This window comes from Chiloscyllium plagiosum, unplaced genomic scaffold (assembly GCF_037043375.1).
Source record: "Chiloscyllium plagiosum isolate Xiang-an unplaced genomic scaffold, Cpla_swu_hap1 HiC_scaffold_17, whole genome shotgun sequence".
NCBI lineage: Eukaryota > Metazoa > Chordata > Chondrichthyes > Orectolobiformes > Hemiscylliidae > Chiloscyllium > Chiloscyllium plagiosum.
In genome coordinates this window covers 59,173,936-59,189,747 of record NW_028270155.1, presented here as the reverse complement: position 1 = coordinate 59,189,747, position 15,812 = coordinate 59,173,936, and the positions used below count along the sequence as shown (strand labels likewise).

Below are 15,812 nucleotides of genomic sequence, written 5' to 3'. Positions count from 1 at the left end.
CAAGCTTGTACTGTATTTACTTAAAAGAGGCAACGTTGACCTGTTCCTGAGAAAGATATTCGCTAAATGAATCATATATCAGTAGGAAAGTGTTGAGGGGACAGTAATCATACTAATATAAGCCACAGCAGACTATGGAAAAGGGCAAAGAACAATTTAGAGTAAGAATAATTAATTGGAGAAAAGCTAGCTTCAATGGGGTAAGCATAGGTCCGAGTTGAATAAATTCAAAGCAAGTGCAAATAAATAAATTTAAATAGTTTTAGAATTTCACTCAAATGACGTGAAAGATTAGCAGGAGAACAATGGATGACCATCAGCAAGGAGGTAATCCAAACACAATATTTGCTCAGAAGTAGTCAGATACAGTCCCTTGAATGAGCAATTAAAATAAAGAAGAAATAGTGAGCTTATAATAGATGTCAGAAAGGAAAATACAATGGAGACACCCAGGGTGAATGTAAAGAGTTCAAAGGGGCAGTGAAAATGCAAATAAGAGGAGCAAAGAGAGAGTATGAAAAGAGATTAGCAGCGAACATAAATCTAAATCTAAAAGCTTTCCATCAGAACATCTATAGTACACAAGTGGTAAAAGAAGGAGAGGGCCAGTTAGGAACCAAAAAGAGTGTTTGTACATGTAGGATATGGAGGAGGAATTAAATGAATACTTTGTATTTGCATTTGCAAAGGAGGATTACATTACCCAGATGGTGATGAAAACGGAGGTATTTCACCAGAAGGGATTGAAGTTGATTAGGTGGGGGTATGAGATAGTCTGACTGTAGACGAGGCACCAGGATCTAGGTAAAAACAAGGACTGCAGATGCTGGAAACCAGAGTCTAGATTAGAGTGGTGCTGGAAAAGCACAGCGGGTCAGGCAACATCCGAGGAGCAGGAAAATCGACATTTCGGGCCAAAGCCCTTCATCAGGAGGCACCAGGATCTGATGAGGTACATCCAAGGATATGGAATGAAGAGAGTGTTGAAATTACAGAGGCACTGGTCATAATTTTGTATTCTATCTTAGACATGGGGTGTTGACAGAGGCCTGGGGAATTGCAATAAAGGGTGTAAAATCCTGTTCAATAAAGGGTATAAAGATAATCCCAGCAACTATAGACAGTCAGTTTAATTTTGGTGATGGGGAAACATTTAGCAACAATAATTTGGGACAAAATTAATAATCACAGGGATGAATGTGGGTAAATAAAAGAAATATTAATTTCTTGCAGGAGAATTGTGTTTAACTAACTTGTTGGAGTATTTTGAAGAGGATTGATGAGGGCAGTCCAGTTGTATGTTGTTTTGATTCTCGCTGATCTTATTACTGGACAAATCAGACCCCAGACGGAAATTTAGTTTGATAGATGATAGTTTCTTTGGTTTTAGTTTTAACAAAGTTACCTCTCACTGTGAGAGAAGTAGAGGCACTTGATTGTACGTGTGTCTTATTTATTTTTGGGGGCAGGCCAAGTTGTGAGGTCAGTAAACCCCTCAGCTTTATTAATAAAGGACTACAGTGCAAGGGCATGAAGGTTACATTGAAATCGTACAAACACGCGTTTGGTTTCAGATGGAGTATTATGTCCAATTTGAGGAACCGCACTTTAGGAAGGATGTGATAGTATCGGACAGTGCAGAGACAATTCCCAAGAGTGATTCCATGAATGAGGAACTTCAATCATGAAAAGAGACTGGAAAACTTAGAACTGTTTTCCCTGGAGAAAAGAGAGGAGATTTGACTCAATTATTCAAGCCTTGAAGGGCTTGGAACAAAATAGCAAGGGAAAAACTGCTTTAACTCATGAAGGAATCAAGAATCTGAGGGCACAAATTTAAAGTAAAGAGTATAGAAACAAAATTGATATGAGGGAAATATTTTCCTTTCAGTGAGTGGTTAAGGTCAGGAATATCCTGCCTGAGTTGGAGGCAGGTTCAATTGAAGCATTCAACAAAGAACTGGATTGTTATCTGGAAAGGGCAAGTGTGTAGGAGAGAGGGCGGAGAATGGCACCAGATAAAGTGTTCATTTGTACAGATGACACCAACATAATGGACCAAATGGCCTCCTTCTTTTAAATAGTACTCATCTGGATGGAAATTCGTTTGCAAAGATAATTTTGAGTTAGAATTTCACAGACTGTGATGTTGACTAGGAATTTATTCGTCAGTCATGATACCACAAGGCTCAGATTTGACAGGTCCATAGCCAAATATTGGACACAATCTCATCTATTCTTCCTAATGCCATGGTTCTGTTACCATAATCTTTTGTATCTTCTGCATTGGCAATATCACGTGGGAAAACATTTCCCGATGTGAAACAATACTGAATCCTTGAAGTCAGTTATGTTTTCCCTACACCTAATGCACACAGATCAAACCTTATGTATTTCAGCAACAAATAATCACCAATAAATGAACGTATTTTTTTGTAAAACAATTGAAGCAGAGCTGTCAACTTCCAAATGAGGTATAAATTGCATAATAAGTAGCTGATACATCCTTGTCCCCTCTCTCCTGTTGGTGTTTCTCTTACTGAGTTTTCTCCTTTTTGTTCTATTTTCAGTTTTCCTTTCCTTTATTTGGCCTTCTTACTTTACTTGGAACACATTCTTATAACCTTGGTAAGAACTGAACCTGTGCTGGTCCAACATCCCACGACTGGTCTCTGGCCTTTGGTGGCCTTCACTGGATTTCAGCCTGACTGTTAACTGAGTTGAAATTGGTGTCTGAACCACAAGGAATGGCGGAAATAGTTTGTAAGGTTTGGGCTGGGAGCAGCAGAAAAGATGGCCACAAAATTACCTGGCTTTTTCTCTTTTTAATGTTTTCTTCTATTAAATAATCATTTTTACAGTGCCAGGCAAATATCATAGCGACAGAAATGTCTGATCGGTTGCTGTGGTGATGAAACGTCAGCAAGGCCCTGCCTGAGGAATGGCCACATTCGTGATCCCCTTATTGATTTCTCAGGCTCAGGATCACTTTGTCATAGATTTGTACAGCACGGAAACTGACCCTTTGGTCCAACTTGTCCATGCCGACCAGATATCCTAAATTAACCTAGTCCCATTTGCCAGCATTTGGGCCATATGCCACTTAACCCTTCCTATTCATATACCCACCCAGATACCTTTTAAATGCTGTATTTGTGCTAGTCTCCACCACTTCCTTTGGCAGCTCATTCCATACACACACCACCCTCTGCTTGAAAAAGATGCCCCTTAGGTCCCTTTGAATTCTTGGTCCTCTCACCTTAAACCTATGCCCTCTAGTTTTGTTCTTCCTACACCAGGGGAAAAGATCATGACTTCTCACCATATCTATGCCCCTCATAATTTTATAAACCTCTATAAGGTCACTCCTCAGCCTCCAACACTCCAGAGAAAACAGCCCCAGCCTATTCAGCCTCTTCCTATCCCCACAAACTCTGGCAACATCCTTGTAAATCTTTTCTGCACCTTCTCAAGTTTCACAACATCTTTCCTATATCAGGGAGACCAGAATTTAATGCAGTATTCCAAAAGTGGCCTAACCAATGACTTGTACAGCTGCAGTATGACCTCCCAGCTCCTATGCTCAAGGATTATTTTTTATATCTTTCTGGGCGTAACTGCTGTAAGGTGCCCAGTTAAGGTGACCCTGCATCGATTGTCAACTTTGCAGGTAGAGACATTGCTGGTCTCCAGCGATCCCTTGAGCAATTCCCTGGTGGATATGGAGCTCCTTTCTTCCTGATAGGCCCACCAAAGTTGACAGGAAATACCAGACAAAAGGGATCCCACAATGACCCGAACAGTTGGCAAGATGATGAAAGACTGTGCGTCTCACTGGCTGCAAGGGCAGAAGAAGCCTGCAGCGGGCGAAGTGTTCCTGCTCATTTTGCTATCAAAATCTGACTGCCAACCTGGCAAGATTGTGTGGACCATGATGGTGTGCGGAGTCTCCAACATAAACATAGTCACACACAGGGTTTCCACCAGGGCCAGCTTGCCAGATCCAGAATCAAATGGTGGGGACAGGACTGTGAACATGTGAATTACCCTGTGGTGGAGACAATTTCAGAGTATTGTACCCGGTCTTGTTTTGCAAGGCTAAGGATCCTAATCCGAACATAATACATGAAATTTAATGTGGCTAAGTTCTATTGTGATGGTCCTATAACAGTCCCTACAATAAAAAGCACTTTTACTTATTAACGGTCACTTCTTGGACTGGAGTCTAGATTAGAGTGGTGCTGGAAAAGCACAGCAGGTCAGGCAGCATCCGAGGAGTAGGAAAATCGACGTTTCGGTCAAAAGCCCTTCTGAAGGGCTTTTGCCTGAAACATTGATTTTCCTGCTCCTCAGATGCTGCCTGACCTGCTGTGCTTTTCCAGCACCACTCTAATTTAGACTCTGAACACCAGCATCTGCAGTCCTCACTTTCGCTTAGTCTTTTTGGACTGAAGCTGAGATACTGCGGCTGATCATTTTAGCCAAACAAATGTTTTATATGTTTATAGGAAAAACTCTCAACTTGGATATTTGCGAAGTTTAAAGTAATTGAACTTACACTTGCATTAAAATAGCAGACAGAAGGAATTGTAGACTTAAATTGCACACAATAATTTCTCAACTCAAAGTGCAGTTGAACTGTAAGAAACCATCAATTATAAGAAATTGCCGCAATGTAAGTAATTCACCGTTACAATTCTCAATCCTGCACATTCTCTTACATATAGCATTGTGTACAACAGGAAAAGCTTACTCCAGTATGTTGGAAGATGGATTAAGTGTCAAAAATTGTTAGACTGATTTACAGTATTGCCATGATAAAGCTACCATGACACAACAGGGTAGGAGTTGATAAAGGATAAAGTGGAAGGGAGGTGGTGGGCAATTATGACGTGCAACATCCTTACACTGACAAAGAGTGTAAAGATATGTAATGTTCATCTCTCACTCACCAGGGCAAATGCAGTGTGGGATTGGTAATGCAATATGGTCAAAAGTAAAAATCAAAAATTGCTCCTTTTCATGTGGAGAAGAATTTATTCTGTGACCTTAATGCAAAATGAGGCTGACGTAAGCCGATGTGGTTGCCATGGCAAATTTGAGTTCTCTGAGAAAATCTCTTTTCAAAGCCCCATTAATTCACCTTCCAAATTATTGAGTTATTGAGTATTTTCTGAATTAAGATCCTGAGCCACGACATGTCTGATCACAAAGAAATCACAAAAGGCATGTACAAAAATAAAGACCCTGAATAGGTGATGTTTCCTTCTCAATTTTGATGAGAGTGATTGTTTGTCAGACAGTAACTTGTTCCTTCAGCATAATCCTCTCTGTGGCAGCTGCTGGAGTTGTCAACAGAAGCACATTTACTTCTATGATAGCTAGTTATTTCAGTGTCTGTGCTGTTGATCAGCGTAAGATATTGTATAAGGCCAAGTGAAGAAAGAGTCAGAGAGTTATAGAGATGTACACACCCTTTGGTCCAACTCGTCCATGCCGACCAGATATCCTAATCTAATCTAGACCCATTTGCCAGTACTTGGACCATATACCTGTAAACCCATCCTATTCATATAGCCATCCAGATGCCTTTTAAATACTGCACTTGTACCAGTTACAATCATATGGTGACTTTCTCATCCTCTGAAATCCAATGGAGTACATTTGAAGTGTTGTAGTGTAAGAAGTGCAGCAGCCAGTATGTACACACCAACTCCCACATCTCTCCATATGCTAACGATCTGTCTTTGTGACATTGCTTTTGGGTTAATTAAATGTTGGTCAGAATATCTTTGAATTATAAGCCACTGGCAACATGGTTCAAAGGGAATGACCAGGTTGACAAAATAAATCAGATCAGTGTATACTGGTGGCTGCTGCATTCTCCCTCACTTTGGCCTGCAGCCTGAGAATAGTGTCACTCCAGATAACTTCATTCTTTCAAACTGAACTTTAAAGCTGAACTATATTTGCACCGTAGTCTGTCCTATATCCAACCATCGTCTTTCAGTATAGTGATGAGGTTCAATTTAATTGAGGCTTAGGTTGACATGCTGCTGCCTGATTTTTCCCAGAGCTCAGGGAAGTCAGAGGCTGAAGCAAGGTGAGAAGCAGATCAGGATTAGCATCCCCTCCTTCCCCAGCTCCCACCCACTACTTCCCTCCTTGAGACATGCTTCCTCCTATGCAAGTTGATGCCCTTCTCTGTGAATTGATGAACCCTCCCTTCCATAATTGTTTGCCCCTGTACCCTGCACTCCTCCCTCCTCATAACCCACACTGTTTCCTGACAGACAAAGCCCACTCCCCACCTTTAACTGTGTGCTGCAAGCCTTTCAACAGCCACTCAACACCCGCTTAGCTCAAGAAATAGAGATAAACATTAGTCTGAGGCTCAGTCATTACACTGAGTAGGACCTCCAAGTTGTCTGCATTTTCATATTCCCCAACTGCCACATCCCCTCTCCACCACCTTATTAACATGGGGGCTGGAATGGTCAAATCTCTGGTTTGAGAATTTGAATTCTACTTTAAACATTTTTAAAAGCTGTGATCAGTAAATGTGATATAGAGGTTGTCAGATTGCCACAAAAATGAATTGGTTCAAATAATAAAAAACAATCCAGTACAGGAACAGGCCCTTCAGCCCTCCAAGCCTGCGCCAGTGCATTTTGTCCTTCCATACTAAAACTGTCTTCACTTACAGGAAAAATTTCTGGCTGTAAGAGCTGCTCCTTTATTGAGGTATTTTAGGTGCTGGAGGTGATTTCCTCGAATTCCAGGAGCAGCAATTACTGTTTTATACGCTGTTGCATTGTTTTGGAACTTTGGAAAAAAAAAGTCAAAACAACAGCAGTTTTAAAAGGGAGAAGACCAGACAAAGGAAGCGCATAGTGAGGTCAGTGCAGGAGAGAGAGAGAGAGAACCTGCACAGTTACTGCCTTTGCTGTTTTGAATTCACGTGTCGCTGGACATCGGAATGCGTCTGGGAAAATTAACAAACAGTGAAATTCACACCTGATCTTGGAGGAACCGGTTTGGGTGAAGTTCATAGCACAGAATCAGATAAGTTAATTGTTGTTTTAAGTCTGTCCAAGAGAAAGGCTGCAGTAGTGAGTAGAGTGGGTTCTTTCTTGATTATATGTTTGTGGAGATATGTCTCTTTATTAAACTTAAAATATAAGCCATAACTATTAATTTAATCTGGGGCAGTATTTTGGAGAGCAATAAACAGTGTTATTTTCTGGGTCTGTAGATTGTGATGGAGCAAAAATGGTCTTTGCAGTGACATGTACTTCTTGTCAGAAGTGGGAGTTTAAAAAGAGTTTAAGGGTTATTGTGGATTATATCTGCCATAAATGCTGTTGGATGCGAATTTTATCAGATTGAATGGATCGGATGGAGAGACAGTTAGAAGCGATGAGGAATTTGCAACAGCAACAGTATGTGATGGATGGCAGTTATAGGAAGGGGGGAAGTCTCAGATACAATCACATAGATGGGTTAACTCCAGGAAAGGTAAGAGAGGTCGGCACCTAAGGCAGGAGTCTTTTGTGAATATACCCATTTCAAACAGGTATGCTGTTTTGGAAAATGTAGGGGGTGATGGATTCTCAGGGGAATGTAGCACGAACAGCCAAGTTTCTGGTATTGAGACTGGCTCTAATGCAACGAGGGGTACGTCGGGTTCCAAGCAATCAATTGTGTTAGGGGATTCTGTCGTCCGAGGTACAGACAGACGTTTCTGTGGCCAGCAGAGAAAAAGCAGAATGGTGTGGTGTTTCCCTGGTGCCAGGATTAAGGTTGTCTCAGAGAGGGTGCAGAATGTTCTCACGGGGGAAGAGGGGCCAGCAGGAGGTCATTGTCCACATTGGAACCAACAATACAGGAAGGGAAAAGGTTGAGATTCTGAAGGGAGATTACAGAGAGTTCGGCAGAAATTTAAAAAGGAGGTCCTCAAGAGTAGTAATATCTAAATTACTCCCAGTGCTGTGAGCTAGTGAGGGCAGGAATAGGAGGATAGAGGAGATGAATGCATGGCTGAGGAGCTGGTGTATGGGAGAAGGATCCACATTTTTGGATCATTGGAATATCTTTTGAAGTAGAAGTGACGTGTACAAGAAGGATGGATTGCACCTAAATTGGAAGGGGACTAATGTACTGGCAGGGAGATTTGCTAGAACTGCTTGGGAGGATTTAAACTAGGAAGGTGGGGGATGGGACCCAGGGAGATAGTGAGGAAAGAGATCAATCTGAGACTGGTACAGTTGAGAACAGAAGCGAGTCAAACAGTCAGGGCAGGCAGGAACAAGGTAGGACTAATAAATTAAACTGCATTTATTTCAATGCAAGGAGCCTAACAGGGAAGGCAGATGAACTCAGGGCATGGTTAGGAACATGGGACTGGGATATCATAGCAATTGCGGAAACATGGCTCAGGGATGGGCAGGACTGGCAGCTTAATGTTCCAGGATACAAATGCTACAGGAAGGATAGAAAGGGAGGCAAGAAAGGAGGGGGAGTGGCAGTTTTGATAAGGGAAAGCATTACAGCTGTGCTAAGGGAGGATATTCCTGGAAATATATCCAGGGAAGTTATTTAGGTGGAATTGAGAAATAAGAAAGGGATGATCACCTTATTGGGATTGTATTATAGACCCCCTAACAGTTGGAGGAAAATTGAGAAACAAACTTTTAAGGAGATCGCAGCTATCTGTAAGGTCAGGGATTTTAACTTTCCAACCATCAACTGGGACTGCCATAGTGTTAAAGGTTTAAATGGAGAGGAATTTGTTAAGTGCGTACAAGACAATTTTCTGATTCAGTATGTGGATGTACCCACTAGAGAAAGTGCAAAACTTGTCCTTCTCTTGGGAAATAAGGCAGGGCAGGTGACTGAGGTGTTAGTGGGGGAGCACTTTGGGGCCAGCGACCATAATTCTATTAGATTTAAAATAGTGATGGAAAAGGATAGACCAGATCAAAAGTTGAAGTTCTAAATTGGAGAAAGGCCAATTTTGATGTAATTAGGCAAGAACTTTCTAAAGCTGTTTGGGGGAAGATGTTCGCAGGTAAAGGGACAGCTGGAAAATGGGATGCCTTTAGAAATGAGATAACAAGAATCCAGAAAAAGTATATTCCTGTCAGAATGAAAGGAAAGGCTGGTAGGTAGAGGGAATGCTGGATGATTAAAGAAATTGAGGGTTTGGTTAAGAAAAAGAAGAAAGCATATGTCAGGTATTGACAGGATAGATCAAGTGAATCTTTAGAAGAGTATAAAGGAAGTAGGAGTATACTTAAAAGGGAAATCAGGAGGGCAAAAAGGAGACATGAGGTAGCTTTGGCAAATAGAATTAAGGAAAATCCAAAGGGTTTTTACAAATACATTAAGGACAAAAGGGTAATTAGGGAGAGAATAGGGCCCCTCAAAGATCAGTTGGAAAAGCGCAGCAGGTCAGGCAGCATCCAGGGAACAGGAGAATCGACGTTTCGGGCATAAGCCCTTCTTCATTCCTGAAGAAGGGCTTATGCCCGAAATGTCGATTCTCCTGTTCCCTGGATGCTGCCTGACCTGCTGCGCTTTTCCAGCAACACATTTTCAGCTCTGATCTCCAGCATCTGCAGACCTCACTTTCTCCCCTCAAAGATCAGCAAGGCAGCCTTTGTGTGGAGCCACAGAAAATGGAGTGCCACAAGGATCGGTGCTGGGTCCTCTACTTTTTGTCATTTACATAAATGATTTGGATGCGAGCATAAGAGGTACAGTTAGTAAGTTTGCAAATGACACCAAAATTGGAGGTGTCGTGGACAGCGAAGAGGGTTACCTCAGATTGCAACAGGATCTGGACCAGATGGGCCAATGGGCTGAGAAGTGGTAGATGGAGTTTAATCCAGATAAATGCGAGGTGCTGCAGTTTGGGAAAGCAAATCTTAGCAAGACTTATACACTTAATGGTAAGGTCCTAGGGAGTATTGCTGAACAAAGAGACCTTGGAGTGCAGGTTCATAGCTCCTTGAAAGTGGAGTCGCAGGTAGGTAGGATAGTGAAGAAGACATTTGGTATGCTTTCCTTTATTGGTCAGTGTATTGAATACAGGAGGTAGGAGATCATGTTGCGGCTGTACAGGACATTGGTTAGGCCACTGTTGGAATGTTGCATGCAATTCTTGTCTCCTTCCTATCGGAAAGATGTTGTGAAACTTGAAAGGATTCAGAAAAGATTTACAAGGATGTTGCCAGGAGGATTTGAACTATAGGGAGAGGCTGAACAGGCTGAGGCTGTTTTCCCTGGAGTGTCGGAGGCTGAGCAGTGACCTTATAGAGGTTTACAAAATTATGAGGGGCATGGATAGGGTAAATAGGCAAAGTCTTTTCCCTGGAGTCGGGGAGTCCAGAACTAGAGGGCATACATTTAGGGTGAGAGGGGAAAGATATAAAGGAGACTTAAGGGGCAACACAGAGGGTGGTACGTGTATGGAATGAGCCACCAGAGGAAGTGGTGGAGGCTGGTACAATTGCAACATTTAAGAGGCATTTGGATGGGTATATGAATAGGAAGGGATATGGGCCAGGTGCTGGCAGGTGGGACTAGATTGGGTTGGGATATCTGGTCGGCATGGACGAATTCAACCGAAGGGTCTGTTTCCACGCTGTTCATCTCTATGATTCTATAATCCTTGCTATTTGTGTATTCATCCAGGTGACGTACCAGGTGACATACATCCTGGTAAACCTTTTCTGTACCCTCTCCAAAGCATCCCCATCCTTCTGGTAGTGTGATGCCCAGAACTGTACGCAATATTCCAAGTGTGGCCTAACTGAAATTCTATAAAGCTGCAGCATAAGTTGTCTATCCTTATACTCACTAATGTCTAGTTTAGATAGATAGCCAGTCTGGCTTATCTGTATCTCTAGCTCCACATCAAAATGACAGTCTATTAACTGGCTTCAAAAGAGCCCCATGCAAATTTCTGAGCTGTATTGAACACCATTTAATACTACAAGAAGCTAACCCACTAACACTGTCTCCACTAAGAAATGAACAATGAGTGAGCAATTATATCCAACATGCTCAGGTTGAAATTTAAAACTGAGTTTAAACTGTCGTGTTTGCATTTTTATGATGGCAATAGCAGACCATCACATTAGTTGTTAATCTGCCTTTCTTTTAACACTTGCATTATTAATAGTGTGTAAATTGAAGATTGAGGAAATAGTGGAATGTAAGTGAAAGGCTCTCTAACTTATGGATTTTAGGTAGGCTGTGTGTTTTAGAACAGGAGTTTAAACATGAGTTATAAAGTCCAGAATGTGTATGTTGCTAACCTTATTGTTGGACCAACATTTATATGGCTTTATTTTCGCAATCAATGACAGATGTAAAATTGTTCAGTATTAAGCAAAAACTGAATTTGCAGTGACCTTCATCGCTATCTTAGAGCTGATTGTTTCCCCTATATTTATGGTGCAGTGTGAACATACACAGATACCCACAGATATGGGTGCAAACACACATAAAGATGTTAAGAAAAGCATTGAAACCCATTGAACTGCAAGTCTTTCATGCAAGACGCACATTTGTGATTCCAAGAAGTGCACTGAGGGGATATATAAAAACGATAACATATAAAACATTCATGCGTAGTGATTGTAACTTTAACTACTCTTCATTCTTTAGGGAGAAATTTATCCTGGTAATTTGAGAAGAATGTTAGTGATCGTATAAGATATACATTCCTGGATAGATTTTTTAAATGCTGACCCAATGAAATTGAAAATTATTCACATTCTCTAATGAGCAGCATACATAGCAGCAAGCAAGTCAAAACTCCCATCGCCATCATTGCATATGTCCATTCTGCATCTTGCACAGCTATTAGAGAGGAACATTGCCTAATTTCTAAGCACCGATTTGTCTCTGCTTGATTGTCATGGGTCTAGCTGAATTTATCCATAGAATCCTTAAGGCATGGAAGCAGACCAAACAAGTCCACCTTGGCCCTCTGAAGAGCATCCCACAATACTGTCCCTGTAACTCTGCATTTCCCATGGGTAACTCATCTACCCTACACATCACAGAACACTATACGCAATTTAGCATGGCCAATTCATCCAACCTGCACATTTTTGGATTGCGGGAGGAAACCCATGCAGACACGGGGAGAATGTGCAAACTCCACACGGACAGTCATCTGAGGTTGGGATTGATCCCAGGTCCCTAGTGTTGTGAGGCAGCAGTGCTAACCACTAAACCACTATGCTACCTTGTGAAGGTGCAGTGCTCAGAAAGCTAGTGCTTCCAAATAAACTTGGTGTTGTGTGATTTTTAACTTTGTCTACCCCAGTCCAACATCGGCTCCTCCACATCACTCCTAAGATGGGAAGATATCTTGTGTGAAGCAGGTTAAATTTGAATGGTCTGTAACACTGGATTTTGGCGTTGAGAAGGAACAGCAGGGTAAGCTCAGAGTGGCAAGACTAAAATAGAGAAGGTAAGGGAAGGGTGGGCTAAAGATCAAGGAGGCTAAAAGAAACTGAGAGTGATTGTCAATCTGATAACAATCTTTCAACTGTACCCTGTGATGGGAAACGAGAACAGCCTTTCTCAAGTTTGGTGGAGTATTCCATTCAAGTTTTGCAAACAGTGAAGCAGGAATATAGCCCAAGTGGTATCAAATAGGCTCAGGGCTGATAAATCTCCCTTTACAAAGCTTGCATTGAACTTTGTGAGTAGGCTCTGTACTCCAGTCTGGAAGTGAGATGTTGTAACAGTCCAAAAGTTCCCTACCATGCTCCCTCATAAAAGTTAGAACAGTACAGCCCAGAAACAGGCCCTTCTGCCCACTGTGCCTGTGCTGATCATGATGCCATTCCAAGCTAATTCTGTCTTGTTCGGTTTATCCTTTCACACTCTTTGAGCATGAATATGACATTTGTAAATCACCAATCCTCTGCATCATCCTCTATTCAAGAGGACTGGGGCGTTCTGGCTGATCTTTCCACAATTTCATCTTACTTTCCTCAGTTCTCTTGGTTGCAAACCCATCTGTTTCTGATGACTTATTAAATGTGTCGCGACTTTCTAAAACTACTTCTGTGTCAATGCTTAGCCCCATATAATGGATGTAGCTGATGGTCGTTTCACATTTACTTCAGAATAATTGGCCTCCTTTGTTAAATATTCACCTTGGATATGTGAAGTCAGAGGAGCAGTGGTGTGGTTTATTGACTGTAGTTATGGGGTAAATCAAAGACAGTGGAGATGTAATTCCTACAGGTTCCACCTGGCTGCCTCCATTCGGGGCTCAGGTTGGGAGTAGGCTCCTGTACTGTATGATTTGGGTTGATTTCCCAAAACTGGTGGTAGATTATGTTGGCACCAGATCTTGGCAACCACCTTAGCCATTTTGTGACTGTCTATTTCAAAACGTCAAAGCTAACAGCAGAAGCATGCACACAAATGTAGTCCGTGTTTGAAATTAGAAATAGGGTGTGTCATCTCTGAGCATGGTGTTCTTATGTTTGACCCAGCAGTCCCACAGCTTTTGGAGAGATTGCCACTAGGCTTTTGTTATGGAGCTGCTGAGTGGCTTAGCTTTAGTTCTAAGGTTATGCCTCTTGGTTCTACCCTCCAACAGAGAAAATAATTTGTATGTATTTACCTTAGTAAATCCCTTCTCGTTGTTACCTCTAGGATTAACTCACGTGTCGACCATTTAAACTCAAACATTAAATAAAACAAATAAGCAAACAGCTTTTATAACATAACCCTTTTAGAAATGGTGTCATATTAGTAAACTTGCTGTCCAGCTTTCCAAAGCTGATATCTCCTCCCTGAGAGCCCAGAGCTGAACATAAAACCCGAGATGGCATCTGATCAAGGCTCAATACAACAGAAGCCTAATTTTTTTCACTTTTGTATTGAGGACCACATTCCATTAGTCCTTTTGATAACCTTTTGTTCCTATCTCCTTGTGCTCAATGGTGAGTATATTTGCTTACTCAATTTCTTTCGCTCCTTTGCATTAGAGCACAAGATAAATCATCAGGAGTCATCCACAAATCTGCCACTCTATAAAGCCATGGCTGGTCTTCCCCAGGTTTTAACGCCTCTTTCATGCCAGCTCCTCATAGCCTTCAACTCCTTGATAGCTCAAAAGAAAATCTGGCTACCTCCTCTTTAAACACCTTCATTGATCTGGCCTCCCCAATTCCTTGGGGTGGTGAACTCCATTCATACAGTTCCTTTTGGGAGATGGAATCGGTCACATCTCAATTGTAAATGAATGTCCCCTTATTCTGTAACCATGTCCTTTAGTTTGAGATTCCTCCATTAATGGAAACATCTTCTCAACATCTATCTTGACAAGCCCCCTCAGAATCGTCTATGCTTCAACAAGATCACCTCTCATTTTTCTGAACTCTAAAGAATAAAGGCCTGTTTAGTCATTTTTGATAAGTCAACCCCTTCATCCCAGGAATCAGCAAAGTGCACCTGTTTCAAATTACTTTAAAAAAGTATATCCTTTCTTAAGTACAAGGTCCAAAGCTATACAGTACTCCAGTTGCAGCCTCACCAAAACTTTGTCCTGTTGTAACAAGACTTCCCTATTTTTAAACTCCTACTCCCTAGCAATAAAGACCAAAACTCCATTTGTCTTAATTGTTTGCTGTGAGAAACTTTACAGTTCCTAGTTTCTCACTATTAAGAAAGCACTCCAAATTAGCTTTCTAAATTTGCAGCCTGCACCACTGTCATTAAGAGTTGGCACCTGTGAGAAAACTGAGTTTGTTAAAAGCAGCTTTACAATATAAATATTGATCTGCAGTGTTTACTGTCAGTGTAAGTACTGAGTTCCTCTCTCCAAAAAACACAAACATGATGTAAACACAAACCTGCATTTAAAATTTCTTGCTCTAGAGAACTTTATAATGGTCTTCACTTCGCATTTCTGAAGGATTTCCTAAATGGTAATTAGCTCTTAAGGGTCCATCCATTCACCACTTTGACTTGGTTCCATTCTTATTATTTTTCTCACTCAGTGAGCTGTCATTGACTTTAGAGAGGAAAATAATCACGAATAGTGCCAGGAGGTCCCCAGAGTAGCTCCCTTTCCACATTGTAGCCTTTCTTGGATGTTACCCAAGTCTGGCTTTGACCTGTAAACTGATCATGCAGTGACTGTATGGGGTAGATCAGAGCAGCTTTGAGGAAATTCCTGACCTATCTAATACTTCCCCAATGTGACTCAGCCATGGTGGCAAAACCCATCCCTCTTCACTATTATTTATGCAACTGCTAAATTCTGGGGGGCATGGGATATGTCAGCAGGAATCCAGATAACCACAATTACTCTCCACAACAGGGAAAGTCTACTTGAGTTTGGCGAATAACTCCAGCTTAGATGTGTCAGGCGCAAACTGTGGATGCTGTGTTGTTTGGCAACACACTGGTGGTCTTAGAGGTTCAAACATGGTGCTCGTGTTCATCTATCAGTGTGTGCTATGCTGATGCGGCCAGTGAAAGCATTAGCGTGTGCTTTCTGTTGGAAACAGAAGACCATTGCAGAGCAGGCCTGTCCTCGGATGCTGCCTGAATTGCTGTGCTCTTCCAGCACCACTGATCCAGACCGTGGTTTCAGTCAATGTGCAACACTGATTGATGCCAGGCTTACCATTGAGGAGCTCAATGCTAAAGAATATGAAAACATGCACAGCTAAAGATACATTCATGGTCTGGATGCTGAGTACTAACTCCATCCCTCTCCCTGGCAATGGTCTGAGATGAAGCAATGGGATTAAGTCTTGGGGTCT

General features: G+C 41.7%; 1 protein-coding gene across 4 annotated transcripts in view; it reads left to right on the top strand.

The window, feature by feature from the left end:
• Positions 1-15,812, top strand: part of cpne2 (copine II) — a 262,943-nt gene that overhangs the window by 74,670 nt on the left and 172,461 nt on the right. The window lies entirely within an intron of this gene.